Source organism: Akebia trifoliata, chromosome 2 (assembly GCF_017979445.1).
Source record: "Akebia trifoliata isolate Shusen 1 chromosome 2, ASM1797944v1, whole genome shotgun sequence".
Lineage (NCBI taxonomy): Eukaryota > Viridiplantae > Streptophyta > Magnoliopsida > Ranunculales > Lardizabalaceae > Akebia > Akebia trifoliata.
The window spans coordinates 19,544,036-19,567,678 of NC_141376.1; the positions used below are offsets into that span (position 1 = coordinate 19,544,036).

General features: G+C 34.3%; 2 pseudogenes across 1 annotated transcript; both read right to left on the minus strand.

Moving 5' to 3' along the window:
* Positions 1 to 14,714: 14,714 nt before the first annotated feature.
* Positions 14,715 to 19,729, minus strand: LOC147409874 (tyrosine--tRNA ligase, chloroplastic/mitochondrial-like; annotated as a pseudogene). Its single transcript, XR_015175441.1, has 2 exons — positions 16,685 to 19,729; positions 14,715 to 15,304 (listed from the first exon to the last, which is right to left on the minus strand). The product of XR_015175441.1 is annotated as a tyrosine--tRNA ligase, chloroplastic/mitochondrial-like (transcript).
* LOC147409875 (putative polyamine oxidase 4 pseudogene) lies at positions 15,095 to 17,080 on the minus strand (annotated as a pseudogene).
* Positions 19,730 to 23,643: the final 3,914 nt, after the last annotated feature.

Below are 23,643 nucleotides of genomic sequence, written 5' to 3' on the forward strand. Positions count from 1 at the left end.
AACCTCTTTGAAGGTGAATTTAACCAATTTCAGTGTCACCCCTTGATAACATTTTAAATGAACCCTGAGATTTTATTGAATTTTGTGCACCAATCCATTAAAAATTCATCCATTTGTAATGATTATTCAGAAGAAAAATAATTATGTTGCACTCTTGAAAAATATTGGAAAATAATGTTTTTATTTCACAAATCTGATTATTTTTTTGCAACATTTTTTGGTAGTTTTCCAAGGTCCATAAAAACTTTTCATGCAAAAATAGATCTTTTGCAAATTTTTCATTCTTTTTCTTTTCTTTTGGAAAACATTTTCTTCTGGAAAATATTTTTTCTCTGAAAAATAGTTTTTTATTTGGAAAGTATCTTCTCTTGGAAAATCTTGTTTTTATGGAAAATATTTTTTTGAAAAACGTTTTTTCTTAGAAAATATTTTTTTTAGAGAATAACACTTTTTTGGAAAACACTTCTTTTGGAAAATATATTTCTTCTAGAAAATACTTTTCCCTTTGTAAACTATTTTTCTTCTTTGAAAATTTGATTTCTATTTCGATTTAAATGGCCCGGTCCATCAGGATTGTTGGATCGAGTTGGGCTGGGTCATTTGCAAGAGATGGATTTTTTTATTGGGTCGGTGCACCCATTTTGATTTTCAAAAACAACATTTTTTTATCCTTGAGGACAATCATATACTCTGATCTCATCATTCACATACATCCATTTCATCATCACCGCATTCTGATCTCATCATTCACATCATTACATACAATCACAAGTCTCATAAGATTCCATTCACTGAACACCACCGGGAACACCCACGATAAGTTCGAGTCGTGACCTACTGGGAAGGTTTCTAAACTCTAAGCTTAGTACGTGCAATGCATTTTTATCTGGCCACCCTTGCCCAAGCACACCTATATACCTTTCGATACGTGGTGACTTGGTTTGATATACCGTATAGGTGATAATCTAAAACCTCAATTCACTTCTCTGAAGCCAAAAATAGCCAGTTTGATCTCCAGTTGAGAGGTGGCGCACAATGCTGAGAAGGGCCCACTTAAATACCTCTCGTCTAGAATAGACGTAGTCTATCCCCCCTCGTACAGTAGGGTACAGCGGGGGCAAGCTGCTTAGGGCACCGGTTTTGACCAAAAGTGCAATTGATATACTTGGATTATCTTTTATACCTATGGGTACGAGTCAAGAGTTGTAGCTTTCATAAATGGTTTGGGCATCCCACGAGGGGACCGATCACGTACTAGTACTACATTGGCAATCGGGACATGTGACTGTGTGGCTCACAATAGGTCAAAGGCTCAGGTCGCTCCAGCCTAGGTGCATCAATATACTTTCAGAATCACCTGATCAGACGGTATTGATGCCCCCAGTTTGATATACCCTAAGGTACGTGACTGGAGTTGTGGTTTTCATGAATGACGTCGCATCTCCGAAGAGACCGGGCCACGCACTAGTGCCACGTTTGCTATATAGGGACGTGTAAATGGGTAAAACAGTAAACGTGCTTGTGGTGTGTACAAAACAGGGTGGGGGTGCCCGGGGCCTTTTTCAACACGTGGGCCCATGGGCCAGATTATGTCATCACATATGGATATCAAATGAATATTGATCAAGAAAATAATCCCAAACCCATCACATCGAAATTAAGATGAAATCAAACACATCACAAATATATCTGTCAAGATCATGGCAAATCAATTCATGAGCATGGCATATAATAATTGATCAAACAAACATTGCAATAGGCATAATTTTTATGATTTTTAAGGTCCAATCAATGATCACTTTTGGGTGATCCAAAATAAATCGAGATTCTAATAGGTGTTACATTGATGATAGAATGACAATGGTTGAGATGAACTCACTCTCAAGAACATTAATTGTGCCAACATTAGATAAATTCAGATTTTCTGTGAATTAGGAAAATACAATCTGAACTTGTATCGATGATATCTAAGGCTCCCGATAACGAAATCGAGTGAACTCAAATTTTAAATTAATCTACTCGATGAGATCTACATTTTATTAATAGGTGTCCAGACTTAGTTCTCACCAGAATGTTCTATAAAAACGTTTTAACGTGGCTGTCCCAACTTTCATTCTGAAATAATTTCAGATTTATAGATTGAACTTGCATCGATCGACGATATCTAAGGCTTCTGATAACGAAATTGAGTGAACTCAAGTTCTAAATTAATTTACTCAATGAGATCTACGTTTTATTAAGAGGTTCCCAGACTTAATTCTCACTAGAATGTTCTGTAAAAAAGTTTTAACGTTGCTCTGCCCTCCCAACTTTCATTCAGAAATAATTTCAGATTTACAGATTGAACTTGCATCGATGATATCTAAGGCTTCCGATAACGAAATTGAGTGACCTCAGATTCTAAATTAATCTACTCGACGAGATCTATGTTTTATTAAAGGCTCCCAGACTTAATTCTCACTAGAATATTCTCTAAAAAACGTTTTAATATTTCTGTCCAACCTTCATCATTCCATCATTTTCATAGGTCAATTTGAATCTTTCATTATTTAGGGGTCATCAAAAAGTGATCCTTAATTGGAAAAAAAATGCAATACCCAAAATCATCTACAATCAAGACAAAAAAATAAATAAAATAAATCCAACTAAATAATAAAAAAAAATAGGTCATCTTGGCAATGCCCCATACTTGGGGTTTTTCAAGTTTAATCCTCAATAGTCCCAACGGAGTCGCCACTGAAAGCGCCCTCGATCCGGGGTGCGCGGATCCGCTTTTGACCCTTGAGGTTTGGGAGTCGCCACCTAGTTATTATGGTCTAGGAACCAACTTGACCCTACAATGGATAAAAGAACTAATCTACTATAGAAATCTGAATCCGGGGATCATGTTACGGGGTTGGAAGGTGTTAGGCACCAACCCCGCCCGGCCAATGCCGGTCTCTACTATCCCAAATAGATCTACATTGCTAATGATAAACCTAGATTAAAAAAAATAAAAAAATTTACCTTTGATCTGCAAAAGTGTTATTCCCTCAGATCTGGTTAGAATGGCTCTTTGTACCGTACTCCTACTTTGTTCTGTCTCCGGATCTGATTTCTGATCTCCGAGCAAGGTATCTCCTTCTTGGATCTGGATGCTTTGAATTTGTTGATGGATTTTTGGGGTGTTTTTTGAAAGGTTTCTAGGTGTTTTTTAGGCTAAAATCGGAGTAGGGGTGTTAGGAAAGGAGTTGGGGCTCCAAAATTAGGGTTTTGGGGAGGTTGTGGAGGCATCTTTACTACTTTTCCTAAGGTTTTTCTTGATACGAAAATAGGGTGTGGAGGCTCCTATTTATAAAGATGTTTTTAGAAGCATTTAGGGTTTCTTTTAGGGTTTCAATTAGGGTTTTAACTTAGTCTTTAGGGTTTTAGGGTTTTTGACTTTAGTCTTATGAGATTGACTTGATTAGTTTTAGATTAGGGTTTGGATTTAGAGTTTTGACCTTAGTCTTATGAGATTGACTCGATTAGTACCTTGACTTCAGTCTTGCTTGATTGACTTTAATTTTGACTTCAGTTTCACTTGATTGACTTTAATACCTTGACTTCAGTCTTGCTTGATTTACTTTTAATTTTTGGAGAACCCCCTTCTATTATATCTTTAATTCTTTGGACCCCCAAATGGAGAGGTCCTTAAAGAAATATCCCACGAACCCTCAACAATTTTGCCTGAGAGTCCAATTAATCGATTTTTTAGGTTCAATTTTTTAAATTAATTTCATTGATGTTTCACTTTAATTATTTAATGTTTTATTTATTAATTTCAAATTTTTTAATTATGAAAATTGTGAAATTACCGTTTTGCCCTCGGAGAGGATTTTTTACGTTTTAAGTCGTTTTTTCAATGTTCCAGGATGTTTTGGAATCAATTTTTCGTAAGGAATTCAATGGGAATGTTGGTTTTTGTCATTTATGAAGTTTTTTGTATGAAATGATCGTGAACTTTATGAGGGGTATTTTCGTAATTTTGTCAAATTTTGTGAAAATTGGCGAAGTGGTTTACTTGGTTTTTCATTTCGATTTTGTTTTATGTTTTGAACGGATTTTTCTAAGCGTAATGTAGGCTCTAAGGTTATTTTGAGGTTAGGGGTATTTTGGTAATTTAATCATTTTTAGTGATTTTTATCGTGAAGCTTCTTTTTGGTTTGCAAGATGATGATTTCTATGTTTCTGGGGTCGTATTTTCCTAGCGTAGCGTGGTTTCTAAGTTTTGTCAGTTCGAGATACCTCATCCGGATTTCTGAAACATATCTGGTAACAAAATAAAGCATTGAAATAGACATCCATCATTGGGAACCTTTGCGATCGGGTTGACGACTTGATTAATCAGGCGGATGCAAAAATGAGGTGTCTACAGATCCCCGGACTTAGTTTCTTATTTTTCGTAGATTAGTTTCTTTTGCCTTTTAGAGTCAATGTTCGGTTCCTAAACCGTAATAATTAGGTGGCAACTCCCAAACCTCAAAGGTCAAAAGTAGATCCGCGCACCCCGCGGATCGAGGGCGCTTTCACCCATTAAAATAAGAAGTCTTCATACTTTTATTGTTTTTACAAAAAAATAAAAAAATTCATTAGTTGTCCCTCAACTTCCCACCCCCTATGCATTTTGTTTGTTTAGTCCTTTTGTGGACTCTCTTGTATGACATTTGGTTAGAAATTTTTGTGAGGCATAGACTATATGAATAAATATGTCAATTTTAATAATGAAGGCTTATGATAGCATCCTTAGTAATTTAATGTAACCTTCTTAGCTTGATTTAATAATACTAAGTTTACAATATTTTTAAGAGCTAGGAAATTCACTAGTTTCCAACAACAGCACATTGAGATTATTTCAATTTATCAAATAATTAAAAGATTCATGACATTCTTTAGAGTGAAGGTTTGAGTTGTTTTTGTACTAGATTCTCTTCCCTTTGAATTTGGAAGCATACAAATGTCTTTGTCACCAAGGCCAATTTGCTTCATGGAGAGTTTCAATAGTTTTGTATTATGTTATCAAGTAAAGTTATAGCTTTCCTTTACAGAATAGACCCTTAAATTTGGTGGTATCAAATCAAGCCATTGAATTGTTTAATTTGATCATAACCCTCACAGAATTTGAGATATCACTTCAAACATCTTGTGCGAATTCCACTAGAAGAATGAGTATGGATGGGCAAAACAATGAACACAGCCAAACTTGAATACCACTTCAGTCACAAATCATCGTTTAATAGCTTATAAATTTGGTAGATAATTCTTTTTCTATTTCAATGTATCTAATGCGATGGCCAATTAAGCCAATATATGTTTGTTTGCTTCTTTTTTTTTTAATTTAATTATTATTTTTATTATTATTATTATTTTAATGACTAGTAATTCGGTGTTAATGAGTAATGATCTTAGGTCTATGGCATTGTCACTCATAATGACTAGTAATTCGATGCAACCCAAAACAGGTATATCGGTTAGTATAGGGAGTAGGGTATTTTTAAATTATGACTCATTGTATCTTTTTTTGTGTATAAATTAATGTGATAGAGAACCTCAACGTTTTCTATTTCTGTCTATTTTTATCGCGGGTAAAAGGTGAGTAGAAAAAAAAATTAAAACTAATTTTTTTTTAAGTTTAGATATCAGTTTATGATCACTTTAGATATCGGTTTGTAACCAATGCTTAAAGACATCAGTCTTATAGACATCGGATTTCAAACTGATGTCTAAGATTTTTTATTTATTTATATAATGCATATTTGGAACGGTTTTAAGTTGTTCCAAAAGGTGAGTTTTTGAACGGTTTGTAACCGTTCCAAACTCTGAGATATAGAACGGCTTCCAGCCGTTTAAATTCATTAACGACGCTTTGATTAGAAACGGTCCACCAACCATTTCATACAGGCTTAGGAACAGTTATAAATCGTTTCTAATTGGCATATTTGTTGTAGTGAATGCTCGAACTTGTCCCTTATAACAGACTTAGTGAGATATCCCTCGCTTGCCACTAGTGCAAAGTGCACTTCATTTTAACATCCATACCTTTGAGGTGGTATGATGGTTCTTTTTTTCCTTTCTTGTGCTATTCTAGAACGCTCATCATAAACCCTCCCGGATGTGATACCCTTCTCAAATTGAATTTGATGTTCTACCCTTATAGTCTTTTCCGTGCTAATAGGAGTTTTGGTAACAGCTACCTTGTCACCAACAATCAACTTCTCACCATCATTTTACTTGAATTGTCTTTTGTCCATGGAACCTTCATCAAAGACCACATCTCTGCTAAGGATTTTCTTTTTGTTTACCGGATCCCAAAGCTTGAATCCCTTCACTCATATCTTGAATTCGAGAAAAATACACTCGGGTGATTTTGATTGCAACTTGTTTCTCTCATCACTAAGAATGAAAACATATGCATTTTATCAAAGTACCTTCAATGTAGAGTAGCCCACTTCTTTTTCTGTCCATACCTCTTCAGGACACTTAAATTCAAATAGCTTAGATGGTGATTGATTAACCAAATAGCAAGTATGGTTAACTTATTCCATCCAAAATGGTTTGGCCAACCCCGTATGTAGTTTCATGCATATCTCCATTTCGATGAGAGTTATATTCATCCGCTTGACTGTGTCATTTTATTGACAATTTTCTTCATGGTGAAATATCTTGTGTTGTCTTTGTAAACACCCCAATTTGAACGGACCCCTAGTCGAAAAAATCCAAAAATATCAATTTTTCCAATAAAAGTTGCCAACGGGCCTAAAAAGTCCAAATCACCAAAACGTGGCATTTTTTATCAATCCAATGATTCATAAAACTCCTAAAAGGATTAATGAACTTAGAATGAGACTTGGCCTACCCCACACCTTCCCCATCTTTGACCACTCCCCTTCTAGATCCAAAATTATACTAAACCCGCTTAAAGCCCACGAACCCTCAATTCCCCAAAAATCACTCATCACTTTACCTAACTTAACCTAAACCTAATTCTATATCACCCCAAACCCTAAAACTCACTTACCCTCCAAACTCACATCCTAAAGCAAACCTAAACCATTTCCAAATAATCTAAAACCTTCACAAAACCCCCAAGCCCAACATCTTAAACCCCACAACAATTCAAACTCACATCCATAAACCACAAACCATTATCCACATCAACCAATTAACCTTTGATCATCAAATGGGACACTTGACCTTACTACAACCCATCTCTCAAAAGTCATTCTACTTAACCTATGCCATCACATTTTTCCAACAAAACCACCACTCATACTACTCCCCACACTCCATGTCATAAACATAACCCCTCACCTTTCTCTAACAAAATCACCTACTCACATCACAACCCACATCTTTTCTCATCATTTCCCTCAAACTCATTCTTATAAGTTATCCCCACACCTCTTATACCTAATCCATCCATCTAAACACTCCATCTACATACCAAATGGACTCATGTCATCATCTACTTCACCCTCCCAAAAACTTAAATACTTAACTCCTTACACAACCCATTATTTTAATCAAACACCATTACTCTTCATCTCATCTAACACCCAATCCCATTCTTTCAACCAAACACCACATCATTTCACCTCACTAAACACTCAACCCAAATGGGTTGTGGTGGATCTTACCCATTTGGATAAAAAAACTATCCATTTACCCCCATTCCACAAATACCCTCATCCCAACTCCAAATTTCACACCTCTCACCCTCAAACCCCATGTCATTTTATTCATTTTCATTATTTCACCCAATTATATCCCTAAAATAACTTCCCAACACCTATAAATACCCCCCCTCACCTTCCAAAAATGGGCACCCAAGTCTTAGACTAAAAAATCTTCTCTAAACTTTATTCTACTTTATTTCATATTCTCACATTATCTTCTAAAAATACACTCTCATGTTTTACTAAGGACTCAAAGAAGAAGACATAGAATAAGAAGAAGGAAAGGAAAAAAGAGGACATTAAGGCTTCAAGGTGGGTCAAAGGAATACATATCCCCCCCCTCTCTCTCCTCTTTCCATAGCTCTCTTCTACTATCCCCTTCACCTTTTTTTCTTTTTTTAGAAGAACTTAGGATATGATGCTCCCCTTCCTCTATTTTTGGTAGATCGAACTTCAGTTCGATTGAAAGTATAGGGGTTGTAACCATTTTCAAAATAAAATCGATTTTAAACCTTTTAAATCATTTTGAGGCAATCGATATTCTGGTCCTTCTCAACCCATGAAAATAAACCCATGGCCATAGCCAACACTTTTCAAAATACATGTAGTTCGTAAGGATAATTGTTTATAGGGATCATTTCCTTCAATGGAATGATCCTATAATCAAGTCGAAAATAAATCCCTACTTAGGGTACATGTCATCAACATGTGGCACTTTTCTTTTATTTGCATTTTCATCCAAAATGATCGAGTTATTTTGAGGTTACCACCACTTGGTAGCAAGAAAGGGGTGCCTAACACTTTCCCTCTTCTCTAATCGAGCCGCTTACCCCGATCTTAAGTTGATTGGTACCTTATTTGAACAAGAGTTACTAAACGTCAAAATGAAAAAATTTCTGAAAAATGTACATGGGGTGACCATTCACACCGTTTTACAAATATGAATGGTGGCGACTCCAAATCTTCGTAGTAGTGATCTTCAAAATCGAAAATCACGCATCTACAATCTTCTTCTTTGTTAAACTTCAAAAACTTACCATCTTTGTAGTCACCCCCATTGTCATTTCTCAAATATTATATTTTTCTCCTTATTTGATTTTCTACTTCGGTCTTCCATTCCTTAAACTTGGCAAAGACATCGGATTTATCCTTCATAAAGTATACCCAAATATTTTTTAAAATCATCCATGAAAGAAACAAAGTAGCGAGCCCCACCTTTCGATTTAGTAGGTGCAAGCTCCCATACATCGGAATGAACGTAGTCTAGCAATCTTTTATGCTTGATCCATTTGTTTGCAACCTTGAATGACACCTTACTTTATTTTTCCATCACACAAAACTTGCAAAATTATAGCTTATATGTCCCAACACTCTTCAATAATTGTCGTCAATGTACTCTTGCATTGCTCTTTCACATGTATGACTAAGTCTTAAGTGCCAAAGTTGAGTTTCATCATTTATAAAAATTTTCTCTACGGATATTGTAACTCTACCTAGAATTATGTTCCCCGAAAGGTTGTAGAAGTTATTTGCAAGCTTCACACTTCTCATCATCACCATGATTCCCTTAGACACCTTGAATGCTCCATCCTTTGTAGAGAATGTATGCCCATTTGAGTAGAATGTGTCCAAGGATATCAAATTCCTCTTAAGCGGCACGTGTCTCACACTTCCCAAGATTTTAACAACTCCATCATATATTTGTATCTTCATGGTACTCATTCCAATAATTTTGCATGTCACATCATTACCCAATACAACATCTCCAACGTCATGATGTTTAGAGGAGTCAAACCAATCACATTTGAAACACATATGGAAGGTACACTCGGAATGTAAAATCCAAAAGATGGAGATAAGATTACTTGAAGATGTCGCTAAGAGCTCTCCATCACTTTTCGATGTAAAATCCAAAAGTTGGAGGTGAGATTACCTGAAGATATCACTAAGAGCTCTCCATCACTTTCCGATCCTATGCTTATCATGGAACTTGACTCGGCTTTCTTTCCTTATTTTACCTCTGCTTTGTATTTTCTACAAACTCTTTTGTAATGTCCTTTCTTCCCACAATAGTAACACTTCACTTCTTTTTTACTTTTATATTTGTATCTAGAATTTTTTCCTTCAAATTTTCCTTTCTCCTTTGTTCGGCCTCGTTCACTTGAACCCTTTGCAATGAATCATTTCCCTTGAGCCTCCTTATCACTTGACTTGTTCATGGTCATGTGAATGATAAGGTCTTGAATCTCCTCCTCAAACTTGAGAGTTTTCTTGCCAAACATAAGTATGATCTAAAATTGTTTGAAGAAATTAGGAAGTGATCTCAATAAGAGCAATACTTTGTCTTCTTAAAATTTTACTTCTACCTTCAACAAATCACTAAAACTCCGATTGAATGTGTTCAAGTGCTCCATGATATCTTGCCCCCTCCTTCATCCTTAAGCCATTAGCGTTGGTCTTTAAACAATAATTTTTTAGACAAAGACTTTCTCATGTAAAGCTTCTCAAACTCATTCTATGTCCCTTTTGCGATTTTCTTTTTTATGAAATTGTACATGATTTCATCAAAAACATGCAACTCAATGGATTTAATAACCTTTAAATCCAACTCCTCCCATGTCTCATTGGACATGCTCTCCGGCTTCGCTTTAATACCTCGAATGTAATTATGAATCCCTTGTTAAATAAGAATATTCTTTATCTTTCTTTGCCACAATGTAAAATTTGATTTTTCATCAAATGGCTTCACCCCAAACTCCACCCCACCGAAATTTTCAATCATCATTTTACCAAGTTCCATCATAGCAAATCCCCTAAATAACTTAAGCTCTATACTACTTGTTATGTATGTGAACAACTTTGTGAAACTCACTTAGTAATTTGATCAAACACCTATTGAGTATTTTACCAAATACTTTGTCTGCCACACCTTCCAAGACCTTATTTGATAATGGGAATGAAGAACAACCCAACTAATAGTAGTAAATGCACATAACATAAATAAGCACACAAATAAAAGAGTAAGAATACAATACCTACAACACAAGATCTTCCGTGGTCTACCTGAAGGTTATGTCCATGAAGGTATAAGCGTTGGAGTTCAATTTTACTATGAAGAAAATGGGACAAATCGATATAAAGAGTCACCTCCATCACTTAGCTTCACCTTCTCTTAGATCTCAATCTTGCCAAACCTCTCAATCTCTTTTATCTGGTGTTTCTTTCTTTCTCTACTACCTCCTATAGAAAAGACTTAGACTTGAAGTTAGATTTACAACAAAAGAAAACAAAAACCCTTTTAGAAGCACCACATAAGTGGCCCAATTACATAAGTTACAAACCCAACTCTAATTACCTTGGATCGACCCAAAAATACATACATTTGGATTGGGCCTAATTGATTTTGAGCCATACTTCAACATAAGTGACTTAGAACTATGGTTGTCAATGGATCGAGGTCGATTTGCTACCAATCCGATAAAAATTGGATCTGGAACTTATCCAATAAGTATCAGATCATATCTCAATAATAATATCCAAACTTGATACTATAACAATAAGATCGGGTCCGGATTGCACCAAACCCGATTAGATGTCCAAAAAATACATTTATATAATTTCTTACATATAATTGGATCGGGTCCTTATTAGATTGGGCCAAGGTCAATCCAAATTTGATCCTACAAGATATCAAATCAAAACCTTATCAGGTTGGATCATTATCGGAATCTAAATCATTGATCCAAACCCGCAGTTATTGGATTTCAAGTCTAATCCGATCCATTGGCAGCCCTATTTAGCACCATACCAGTTATATTGTGTACAATATTTTTAAGGGATAACATCTTTATTTATTAAAATATTTTAGACATGATTTCTTCGATGCAGGTTCAAAGCTCTGGATATAGACTAGAAGAAGAATCAAAAGTATGAAAAGATCTAAAGACCCACACCTTGATAATGGATGTTTCTCTCTAAGTGGAGTTGTTTGATAAGAAGGGTTCATGTTGCTCACCTAACAATTGGGATAAGGCGTAGAAGTAATTTTATTATATTTAAATATCTATTAATAATTCCTCAGTAGTAATTGTATTACTATTAAAATTATATATTTATCATATATGTCTAATTCGAGTTTCTAAACATGGTTTTCTTATCATTTAATATAATGAGGAGTGCTTTGGTGCAACTCGAAGGCTCTATATAGATAAGAAAAGAGATGAAAACATTTTTCGAACCCATCTTTTTTATAAATATGATGATTATGACGCCAACTAAGTGGGTAATGTATGCAGTAGATGGACATAAGTTCTGTATTTATTTGAAACACAAAATTTTAATCCATGTAAATAGTAGCAAATAAGACACAATAAAGATTAGGGTATTTTAGAAATACCCCATGTTAAATTGGTGATATTAGGTTCCCCCCCCCCCCCCCCCCCTCCCCCCCAATTGACCATTAGTCATGGTTGTGTTTTCTTGATGATTTAAAAGTGAAATTTTGAATTATTTTCTTTCAAAATGCTCTTAAAATACTTAAATTACTAAATCAAAATTTCACTATTAAATCATCAAGTAAAAGTAATGTTGACTTACGATCAAGGGAGATAAACCTAATCTTGCATTTTGCAAAGGGGTAAACCTAATATCACTAATTTAACAGGAAGGTGTTTCTAAAATATCATAAAGATTTAAACAAAAGACAGAACCTCCACCCTTGATTGATTGCCCATTGGAGACCACAAGCACTATCCTCTAAAAGATGAAGCAACTTCCTCTAAACCTTATTTTTTCAATATTAATTGTTACTTTCCCTTCACAATTTTTTTTTTTTTTTTATATTTAAAGTACAAGGCTTCCCTCATTTGCAATCTTTTTTTTTTTTTTTTTTCCCTCTTGAAAGCCTATTTTTAGTGAAATCGTTAACTAGGTAATAAAAAGAACAATAATAGCACCAAGTGGTATTGGACTCAAAAAGCTCAATACTAAATAATGATAAAAAATACCCATTTTTATTTTAAAGACCTAAAATCATGGTAGGTTTCTTACTCTTTTCTGTCAAAATCAGATTCTAAAGTAAGAATCATGATAATCTGACGCTCTTTTTTGTACACTCCCCTCACAAAACCGTAGATCCATTGCTTCAGGATACACAAGGAAAAATATTTATGATTTTATATGTTTTTGTGAAGGGAGCATACAAAAAAAGAGCATTAGATTATAACGACTCCTAAAATAATACAAACAAAAAATACCATAAAAAAGAGTAACATTTTTTACTATAACCATCTAAAAAATATATATAATGCTACAATAATATAGAAAAGTAAAATCAAGTAAGACATAACTTGTCCCCTTTAGTGTTGTTTTAAAATGTGATATTATTAAGAAAAAAAAATTCAAAATAGATTTCCTTGATTTTTGATGTTTACAATACGGATATAGAAATATTAATTGTGTTTGACTATTATCGTCTCAAATTGGACATTATAATTGTCATTTTTGTGTTTTATCTACAAAACAAGTGAATCTTAATTACCAATTGTGAATGAGGTACATCTTTTTGTCTCTTAAAAATTTATATATTTTAATGGTGTTAAACGTTTTGTGTCCAACACCATTGGACAATATAATTATATTTTTGTACTTAACTATGAAATGAGGGGTAATCTGGTGATTTAAACGTAAATAATTTGAGAAGGAAGTATCTGTAACAAAATCGAAAAATAAGTTTTGGAGAGAATTGTCTCAAATTGTAAATGTGAACATATAAATGGTATTTGGGTTTGGTGTTAGCGAGTAAAAGAGTAAAAAACTTACACTCACTTCAATGAAGAAAGAGAGCTGCTATTGGCACCCCAATTTCTATTTATTACAATCCAATTCCATAAATTATTTGTCACAGCCCAATTAAAGATTAAAACACAATCTTCGAACATTACAAAGATTTGGCTCAAATTATAATCTCAACATTATAAAACTCATCCAAATAGTTTCATAGTTGTTTACAATTATGATTAGGCTCATATACGAAAAATGAGAGAGCTTCCTTCTATTGGCACCCCAACCGTTCACTTATTTTCTTTATTTCTAATTGACATGTAATGAGTAAAAGTTGAGGTGCCAATAGCAGCTCTCTAAGGAAAAGCCTCATCCTTAATAAAGAAAATTCTCTCTAGTAAAAAATACTTAAATGTTGTCTTCCCTTTCTTCGAAAAATAATTTGATAAAAAAAAATCCCCCTTCATCATTTGAAATTTTGAATGATAGATTGGGAGAGAGAGAGAGAGAGAGATGGGTGGAGCTCTTCTTACAAGCTATTATAATAAGACCATCACAAATTATTAAGTAAATTTAATTATGCATTATTTAATTTTGTAGGCAATTTTAGTTTTTAAACCAAAAAAAAAAAAGAAAAAAAAAAAAAGTTTGCGATCCAATATTTTTAATTTTTAGAGATTGGTTGAAAATAAGTTGTTTCTGACTAGTTTTAGATAGTTTGGATTGTTTTAGAATTCCTGATTTCGACCAAATTGGTTGTTTTTTTTTTTTTTTATAAGTAAAATCCTAATTAATCTTTTTGTAAATCAAGCTAATTCCCTCGTATAATTAAACTAGTTTTCGCATCATTCAATTGATATTATGTGATCTGTGACTAATTGGTCACATATTTTTAATTAGCTTTTGTTTTTTTAATAAAAACTAGAAACTAAAATTACTGTATATGATAAATACAGATTATGAGCACACTATGTAATTACCGTCGTAACGCAGAGATCATTTTAGACAAACCACAAAAACCTATCTGTCCATTTCAATAATAACCACAAAAGTCGGGCAATGTGTATTAGAAATTTACTATTACTATTATTTCTAATTAAAGAGATTTCATCCATACGAGGGATTGAAAAAAATCCAATGACACAAGTGAAGGTAGCAAAAACCATCGAAGGACAAAGAATAATAGAACAGATATCGACAACAAAGCCAAATACAAAAAAGAAAAGAAAAAAAAACAAATAAACTATTAAAACTCCTCAAAACTTAATATGAGGTTAAAACTGTCCAACATTATTTCCATGTAAACCCTGATACTAGAGATAAGAAACCGATGTAAATTTAAATTAATAATCTTGGTTTCCCCAAGGTGTCCTAGTTTCGAAACTTTCCGCAACAGTAATATAAACACTTAATAATCAATAATAACTTATGGTATAAAATGAGAAGTAATGCCTCTGCATAGCCTTCCAAGTATTCAAGAATCTGAAAGTATTTTTATTCCAAAGAAAAAAAAAACAAAAAAAATCACATCCTTGAGATTTGGAGTGGAACCATTGCTTCAATGGTTTCATCCCTCAAAGAAACATTTTCAAGTTGCCTACTTGCTCCAGAAGGTATCTTCAACAATCTTCTACAGCCAACACTCCCACTGTGTACGCTCCGTGCACTGAACCAACGTGGTCCATACTCACAGTCTCGCCTCCAAAAAAGAGATTCCCCACAGGATCACGAAGATTCTCATACAAATCAGCGGACTTGCCAACCAAGTCGTAGGCGTAACAACCGAGAGAATCCGGGTCTGTTCCCCAACGTGAAACTAGATACTGGATCTGTAATCAAATTCAAGGATTGATTTTAGTGAACAAATACATTTTGATTTTTAGACAACAAAGTTTGCAGTCATTTAAAACAAAAAACAAAAAACCAAAAAAAAAAACCCCTCAGCAATTCTTTTTTCCATGACTAAGTAATTCAGTACTACGGCTGTCAATGGATCAGGGTTGATTTGCTACCAATCTGATAAAGATTGGATCCGGAACTTATCCGATAAGTATCAGATCTCAATAATAATATATCCAAACCTGATACAGTAACAATAGGATCCGGTCCGGATTGGACCAAACCTAATTTGATGAACAAAATCTAAATAAACTTCATATATTTATATAATTTCTAACATATAATCGGATCAGGTCCTTATCAGATCAAGACAAGGTCAATCCAGTTTTGATCCTATAAAATATCAGATTGAAACCTTAACAAATTGAAAGCTCTGAATAAACTAGAAGAAGAGTCAAAAGTTAGAAAAGATCTAAAGACCCACACCTTTGAAGGGTATGATTCATGTTACAGACCTAACATTTGGGATAAGTCGTAGAAGTACTTTTATTACATTTAAATATCTATTAATAAATTCTCAGCAGTAATTGTATTACTAATAAAATTATATATTTTTCATATATGTCTAATTCGAGTTTCTAAACATGGTTTTCTTCTCCATTAATATAATGAGTAGTGCTTTGGTGTAATTCAAAGGCTCTATATAGATAAGAAAAGCGATGAAAACATTTTTCGCCCCCATTTTGGGATAAATATGATATGATTATGATGCCGACTAAGTGGGTAATGTATGTAGTAGATGGACATGAGTTTTGCATTTATATGAAACACAAAATCCTACTCCATGTCAACAATAGAAAGTAAGACACAATAAAGATTAGGGTATTTAGAAATACCCCTTATTAAATTGGTGATATTAGGTTTACCCCCCCCCCCTTTGACTGTTAGTCAAGGTTGCGTTTTCTTGATGATTTAACAGTGAAATTTTGGAAAAAAATTCTTTCAAAATGCTCTTAAAATACTTAAATTACTAAATCAAAATTTCACTGTAAAATCATCAAGTAAAAGCAATTTTGACTTACGGTCGAGAGAGGTAAACCTAATCTTGCATTTTGCAAGGGGGTAAACCTAATATCACCAATTTAACAAGAGGGTGTTTCTAAAATACCATAAAAATTTAAACAGAAGATAGAACCTCCACCCTTGACTGATAGCCCATTGGGTACCAAAAAGAAGAGAGATCTCTTTGGAGCAGTGTTGGTTTCACATTGCTTTTGGTCATTATGAATCATTATTAAGATTTTCTTCAAAAGATGATGAAGTAGTGTAACTGATAAAATTAGGGTTAAGTAAGAAACCAAAGATCTTACCGGCTATGTTGCATTAGGAAACATTTCCTTGAGCTGCAACATCACAAAATTAGCGGCGGCCTCATCAGATAACTTTTCTATGTCATAAGCAAACCGTCCGGCTGCCATATAGACTAGGACCAGGTCGCCAGTCGCCTTGTGAAGATTGAGAAAATAGCCACAAGCATAAGATGTTGGTGCAACGATGCCTAATAATTCCATGTTCGGCCAAAACACAGTTTCGAAGCGTAAGGTAATCTTGTTCTCATTGCCAATGCCGAGGTCAAAAATTGCATCACGCTTCCATTTGGGTAGCTTTGGTTCAAACTCGATCCAATTGGCCTTGAGAACCCCAAGGGGTACTGTCATTATAGTAGCAAAAGCAATAAGGTTTCTTCCATCCTCTAGAGTTAGCATTACTCCATTACTCCAGTTGGAAATCTTTTTGACCCGTGTATAGCCAACAAGTCAGGTACACCAGTTGGAAATCTTTTTGACCCGTGTATAGCCAACAAGTCAGTAAAAACGTATGGGAATCCAACTGAGCCATGTGTTGCATCAATGAGAAGGAAGAAAGCATAAGCAAAGATGCAAAACAGTCATAGTAACCAAAACCCAAAAGACCCGTGTATAGCCAACAAGTCAGGTACCTTGCTGATGATCCTAAGAACAGTGTTGAATGAGACATTAAAGCATAGATAGATACTAAAAAGCCCAATAAAAAAATATTGTTATACCAATGTAGACCAGCAAATCAATCTCCAAAACCAAGAAATATTAATCTAAAACCACATAAATAAGCTTAAATATTAGTCTAAAATCACATAGATTTGAGCACACATTTAAAGATTTTCTGGCATATAATGGACAATAGATTGAAGAAACTTGTACTAAGACAAAAACGATTAAAAGAATTACACAACCGAAAAGCTCACATCTATAAATAATCTGTAAAAACTGTCCAAAAAGAACAATTAAAATATCCTTACAACCATTTTGTTCTTCTTTCCAGCAGATATCAAGAGCACTTTCCCATTAACAATGTCTCCTTTTACAATCATCTTTCCCTCACCATCAACTCTACTATTATTCAAGTAAAGCCCACCTTGCTTTACTAGGCGACGGGCGGCTGACTTACTCTCTAACAAACCAGTAGAAACCGAAAGATAAATTAGAGAAGCATTCAAGACCTCATCATAAGCCAAGGAACAAGACCGGACATCCTCGGCAATCCCCTCAATGGTCTTCCAATCCAACCTAGTTTCAGCTCCGGGTCTCAATGCTTCGGTCGCTTTCAAAGCCTCGGATAGGCCCTCTTCACCATGGACAAAGCGTGTCACTTCTTCAGCGAGCCTCCTTTGAGCTGAATTCGGCACATATCCAGGCCTTCTCATTCCCTCCTCTAACTCCATAACCTCCTCCATACTCATGAAAGTAAGAATCTGAGAAATCTCACCACATTTACATCCGAGATAGAGAAGAAATATTGATAAAACTTATAAGGTGATAACATCGAAGGGGACAACCAAGTGGCACCATCTTCAGATTTCCCAAACTTGGTTCCATCACTCTTCAACAGAAGAGGAAACGTCAAGCCGGATGCTCCTTCTACTTGAAGAATTTTTCGAATTAGTTCAGTCCCAGCAGTTATATTGCCCCATTGATCACTTCCCCCTATTTGAACATTAACTCCTTCATTCTCAAACAAATACAGAAAATCGTAACCCTACAATAATTGGTACGTGAACTCGGCGTAACTCATTCCTTGTTCCGATTCTACTCTCCTCTTCACACTCTCCTTCGCCATCATAGTACCAATCCTCGCAAATCGCCCTACTTTTCTTAAAAAATCCAGTAACTTAATATCCTTCCACCAATCAAAATTATTCAAGATTACAAAAGAATCACCATAAACATCATTCAAATTTGAGTTTTTAGCAAAAGCCACATTTGATATCGGGTTTTTCGCCAAACCAGCATTCAAATTTCTATCTTGATCCCATCTCCCTAAAATTGTACTAATTATATTCGAAATTCCCATTGTGTTCTTCTGTATTGTATCAAAATCTAGTTCAGGTCTCTCTAAAGATTTCCCTGATGGGTCTCCAATTCTAGCGGTTGCACCGCCGATCAAAGCAATGGCTTTGTGACCACATCGTTGAAACCACGATAACACAATAATCCCAAGTAAGTTTCCTAAGTGTAAACTTTCTGCTGTTGGATCAAAACCACAGTAAACCTTCAAAGGACTGAGAGTAGAGTTTGAACAAGCTGACCTGAGATTCTCGTTGGTTATCGATTCAAGGAGGCCCCTTTCCTCGAGCATATCAACAACATTGGGTCTGTGAACAAAATCCATATCTTGATTTTGGTTTCGAGGGATTTTTTAGTGGATTGAATGCATCTACTGGAGGAGGAAAAGGTGGGATTTTTAGGGTTTTTTCGAAATAAGAGTGTTGTTGTGATGAAGGAGAAAGGTGGGTGTTTTAGGGTTTATAGGGAAGAAGAAGAGTAAGTACATCCCCACACCACACAAACCATCCCTTTTGAGTGTATAATTTCTAAGGAATTCTTGCAGTGGTTCAGACCCGAATTCCGATCCATTTGGATCCGGTAACTTTAGACCTGATTTGTACGTATGTGTAGGAATGCAAAAATAAGTGATTTTGGATGATATTGGTGAGAAAAATCAAGGGTTTTGGAACGGAGTTGATGCCTCAATTTTATTCCAGCACGACCTATTTATTTATTCTTCTTGGAAAAAAAAAAAAAAGTACTGGAATTTTTAAACAGAAAGGGTTTCTGTTTTTTTGTTGCAGAAATCGAAAGATGTTTCCTCTCTTCTTCAATGCCTTTTAATAATAAGAACTCCTATTGGCACACCAAATATTACTTATTACACCTCAATTAAAATAATAAAGAATAAGTTAAGACTAGAAGTTGGAGTCCAGTAGAAGTAGAACTCCATTTTTTTTTTTTTATAGAACTGATATTGGCACCCCAACTTTTACTTATTACATTTCAAATAAAAATAAATAAAAATTAGGGATTTTTCAAGAAAAGGGCAAATCAAACCCATTAACAATTCCACCAAAAACACATTGCCCAAAAATTCAAAAAAAGGGTAAATCTACTAACCATCAACCAAATTTTTGTTGCAGATCGATTCTTTGGGATCCATTGAATTAAAATCATAAGGCCGGTAACAAAATGGCTAGAATTCGACGAACAACGTAGCTTATCAAACCTGCTCATAGCCTCATACGTGAAAATCTAAGAAATTAAATCTTCGAGAGTTCGAAAACCTAAGAGACGTAGGTTGAGAAGAAGAAGAAGGAAGAAACAGACAATTTTAAACGAAAGAGTTTCTGTTTTTTGGTTGCAGAGATCGAAAGATGTTTCCTCTCCTCTTCAATGCCTTTTAATAACTCCTATTGGCACACCAAATTTTACTTATTACACCTCAATTAAAATAATAACAATAAGTAAAAGTTAGATTAGAAGTTCGAGTCCCGTAGATCTCCATTTTTTTAGAACTGATATTGGCACCCCAATTTTTACTTATTACGTTTCGAATAAAAATAAATAAAAAATAGGAATTTTTCTCAAAACGTGCACAACTTATGTCCAAATTTCGATTTTGATACACTATTCATTTTAATTCTCAAAACATGTATTTCAAGTGAATTCATCACATTTATAATCAATGAATTCGTTGATATATCTACTAATTCGTAAATATTAAAAGTGATAAATTCACGTGTTCATAGGTTATGAAAATGACGGAAACATGTGACGGGAATTAAAATGAACAATGTATCCAACTTGAAATTTTGTCATAATTAACTTAGGTAATAGCAATTCATCCTAAAAATAAGTTAATGATTGGGAATAAGTAAAAGTTGGGGTGTAAATAGAAGGTTTTTTTTTCTGGAATTCCTTTTTTTTTTTTTTTTGATTTTATATGAGTCTAATCATCATTACAGTAAATAATTATTGAAATTATTTGAATGAGTGTTCCAATGTCGAGATGATAAGTTAAGAAATTGAGGTGTAATAAATAAAAGTTGTGGGCGTGAATAACAGCTCCATTAATTTAATTAATATAAAAATGACTCTTAGTCACACACGATCACAACCTGGAAACTCCTTTTTTTTTTTTTTTTTTCTCCATGGACATAAAAAAGGATTTTATATGAGTCTAATCATCATAACAGTAAATAATTCTTTGACTTCTACTTCTTCTCTCTGGTTAAGAGATTAGGGAGAAAATTAGTATCTAGTCCAAGATAACCGTGATGTTTCGTGAAGTCATCTTGGTATCATTTCATATGGGTTCTAAAGATTTAGCCCTTGAGTTTGGTGCGGTTAGAGAATTTAATCTTCATATTTCAGAAATCAAAAGGGATAACACGTTTTCCATAGGCTGTAGGACCCATGATTCTTGCAAAACTTCAGATGGTAAGCTTTACCTTTCTTGTTGTAAATATGGTGGGTATTGGACAAATATTGCCTCTTTTACAAGCATATATCTAGTTTGAATTCTCATTCATTTCCTCATATTTCTATGTATTTTTTTCTTTCTAAATTCTAGTTTTGTACAACTTTTATTTTGTGGTCGATTTGGGTCTTTGAAAAACCCCTAGGACCATAGTCCAAATCTTTGAACCAAGACCAAGGTCGAGTAAATATCTATAGAATTTATTTATTTGGAAAGAGTTAGGAGTTTTTAGTTCATTTTTTCATATCTCGTGAAGTTGCCTTTTTATCCCTTTTCAATAATATCTCTTCAACTTTATTTTCTTTCCTCTTTTTACCTGTTTTCAATACTAGCCATCTAATTTTATTGCTTTTACTCTTTTACTCCTTTTTCAATAATAGTCTTATAATTTTATTGACTTTCCTCTTTTACTCCTTAACCTCATAGAGGATGACCATGTCATACGCACGAGCAAACTCTAATATATAATAGATCACAATGATTCTCATCCCAATGTTTATAACCCACACAAGTTGGGGATGGGATTTAATCCCACCATGAATCTTAGGGAATAACAACTTTATTCCCTTCTCTCTCCCTCTTTTCCAAGAATGCCCCTTCAACCTTATTATCTTGGCCATGTGTGGATATCCGGAGCCAGAAGCTTTATGTCAAAGAGTAGGAGTCCAAATTTTCTTGCAAGAATAGAAAACCTCTTTGCACAAGAGTGTGTTTTTGGAGCTTTTTGCATAAGAGCAAAAACCTTTCCACGCAAGAAGAAAGAGACATATGCTTCTGATATTCAAACGTTGTCTACCTTCCCGCAAGAGCTAGAAGTACTTGAGGAGTCGTATCCAAATGTAGTGATTATATCTTCCACCCATTTTCAATAATACCCCTTTAATCCTAAAGAGGATGAACTTTATTCTCTTTCCTCTTCTCCCCTTTTCCAATATTACGCGCCAACTTTATTGCCTTTTACCTTCAATCCCTTTTTCCCCAGGTAAAAGAAAGTGACCTTTCATTGTTTTCTACGAATGTATATGGCACAACCTGAATTTGTGTTGGGTTGTTGGCCATGTAAGATTATAGCTAAGCTTGGACCCATTAAATTAATAGTAGAATACAAAGGCTAGTTCGCTATTAACTTACCTTGATATCCACCTAAGGATGGCTGTTGTATCTTTATTAGACTCTGAAAGAAATTAACCCCAATACAATATAGAATCTATCGTTACTCATAAGGTTTCGAAACTCTAGAAATAAATTTCATTCAATAATAAATAACAAAATTGGTTCAAGTTAGTGAGTGTTGATACCGTGAACTGAATTCAAAATCCGCATTTGCCTACTAATTACCCACCAATAACAATGGCCTAGCAAATGGAAAAAAAAAATGGCTCGTAAAATATGTCTTGAAGAGCATTTTTTTAATAACTAGATATCCTTATAGACAATAGATCGGCCCGTGTCTGGGCTTTGCTCAGTCAATAGACCCTGGGGCACATGCAATGCTCACACATCACATGTATCGGATAAGTGAGGGTGTGCCCTCATGGGTGGTACCTGAGGAATTAATGCTCGTACAGGATATCGAACTCACAACCTACAGACTTTCACTACTTATCGATTCGAAATTGCCATTTGTTTGAGATCTAAAAATATGATTCTTGCATTCTAAATAACCTTTGACTTGGGTTATGAAAGGGATAATCTCATAATAAATAAATAAAAAGATTTGCTAAAATTTGAAATGAGGCAAAATACCTTTATTGAGATTTTGGAATTTGTTTGATGAGTTTCTATACTTGGTATATTATATTTTTATCAAATTTTTTGGACCTTAGTGTGTAAAAGGAAATTCTTGATTATACAATCTGAATCAAAATCCCAAAATAATATAACCAAATTAAGTTCTCATTTCTAGAGATCAATTTTCATAATATGATTTTGATTGTCCAAACAAAACACACCCCTACCAATGCGGTATAACTAGAGGTAGCAATGAGGTGTGTTGTATCATGTCGTGTTGAGGTAAGGATTTTATGAAAATTTACACAATCTGAAATAGTGCTATTTAATAAGGGTGATGAGAAATGGATGTTGTTTGTGGCCAACGCCCCTTTCTCTCTTCAGCCCATAGTGAACAAAAAGAAAACTTTTTAATTTGATCATCTTGTAAACATTCAAAAACATAATCCGATGCAATGGAGTTCTAGAGGACAAAATTAAATGAACTTGAAAAAAAAAATTTAAAAATAGTTATTGTTCACTATTGAATTTTATTTTTAAATTTGGGTGTTCGGTAGCCGTCCACTATCTTTGATCTACCATTTTCATCAATTAATGGACATCTCTCACTACAAGAAATTTGTTCTATAGCATTAGAATTTCAATGACGGCCTTATTTAAACTATCGCTATATCTTTCCTCCAGTGATGAGGAAGAAGAGCTCAGTTGCTATTTGCTTCCATCTTTGGCAACAAGTTCTCTATCTCTC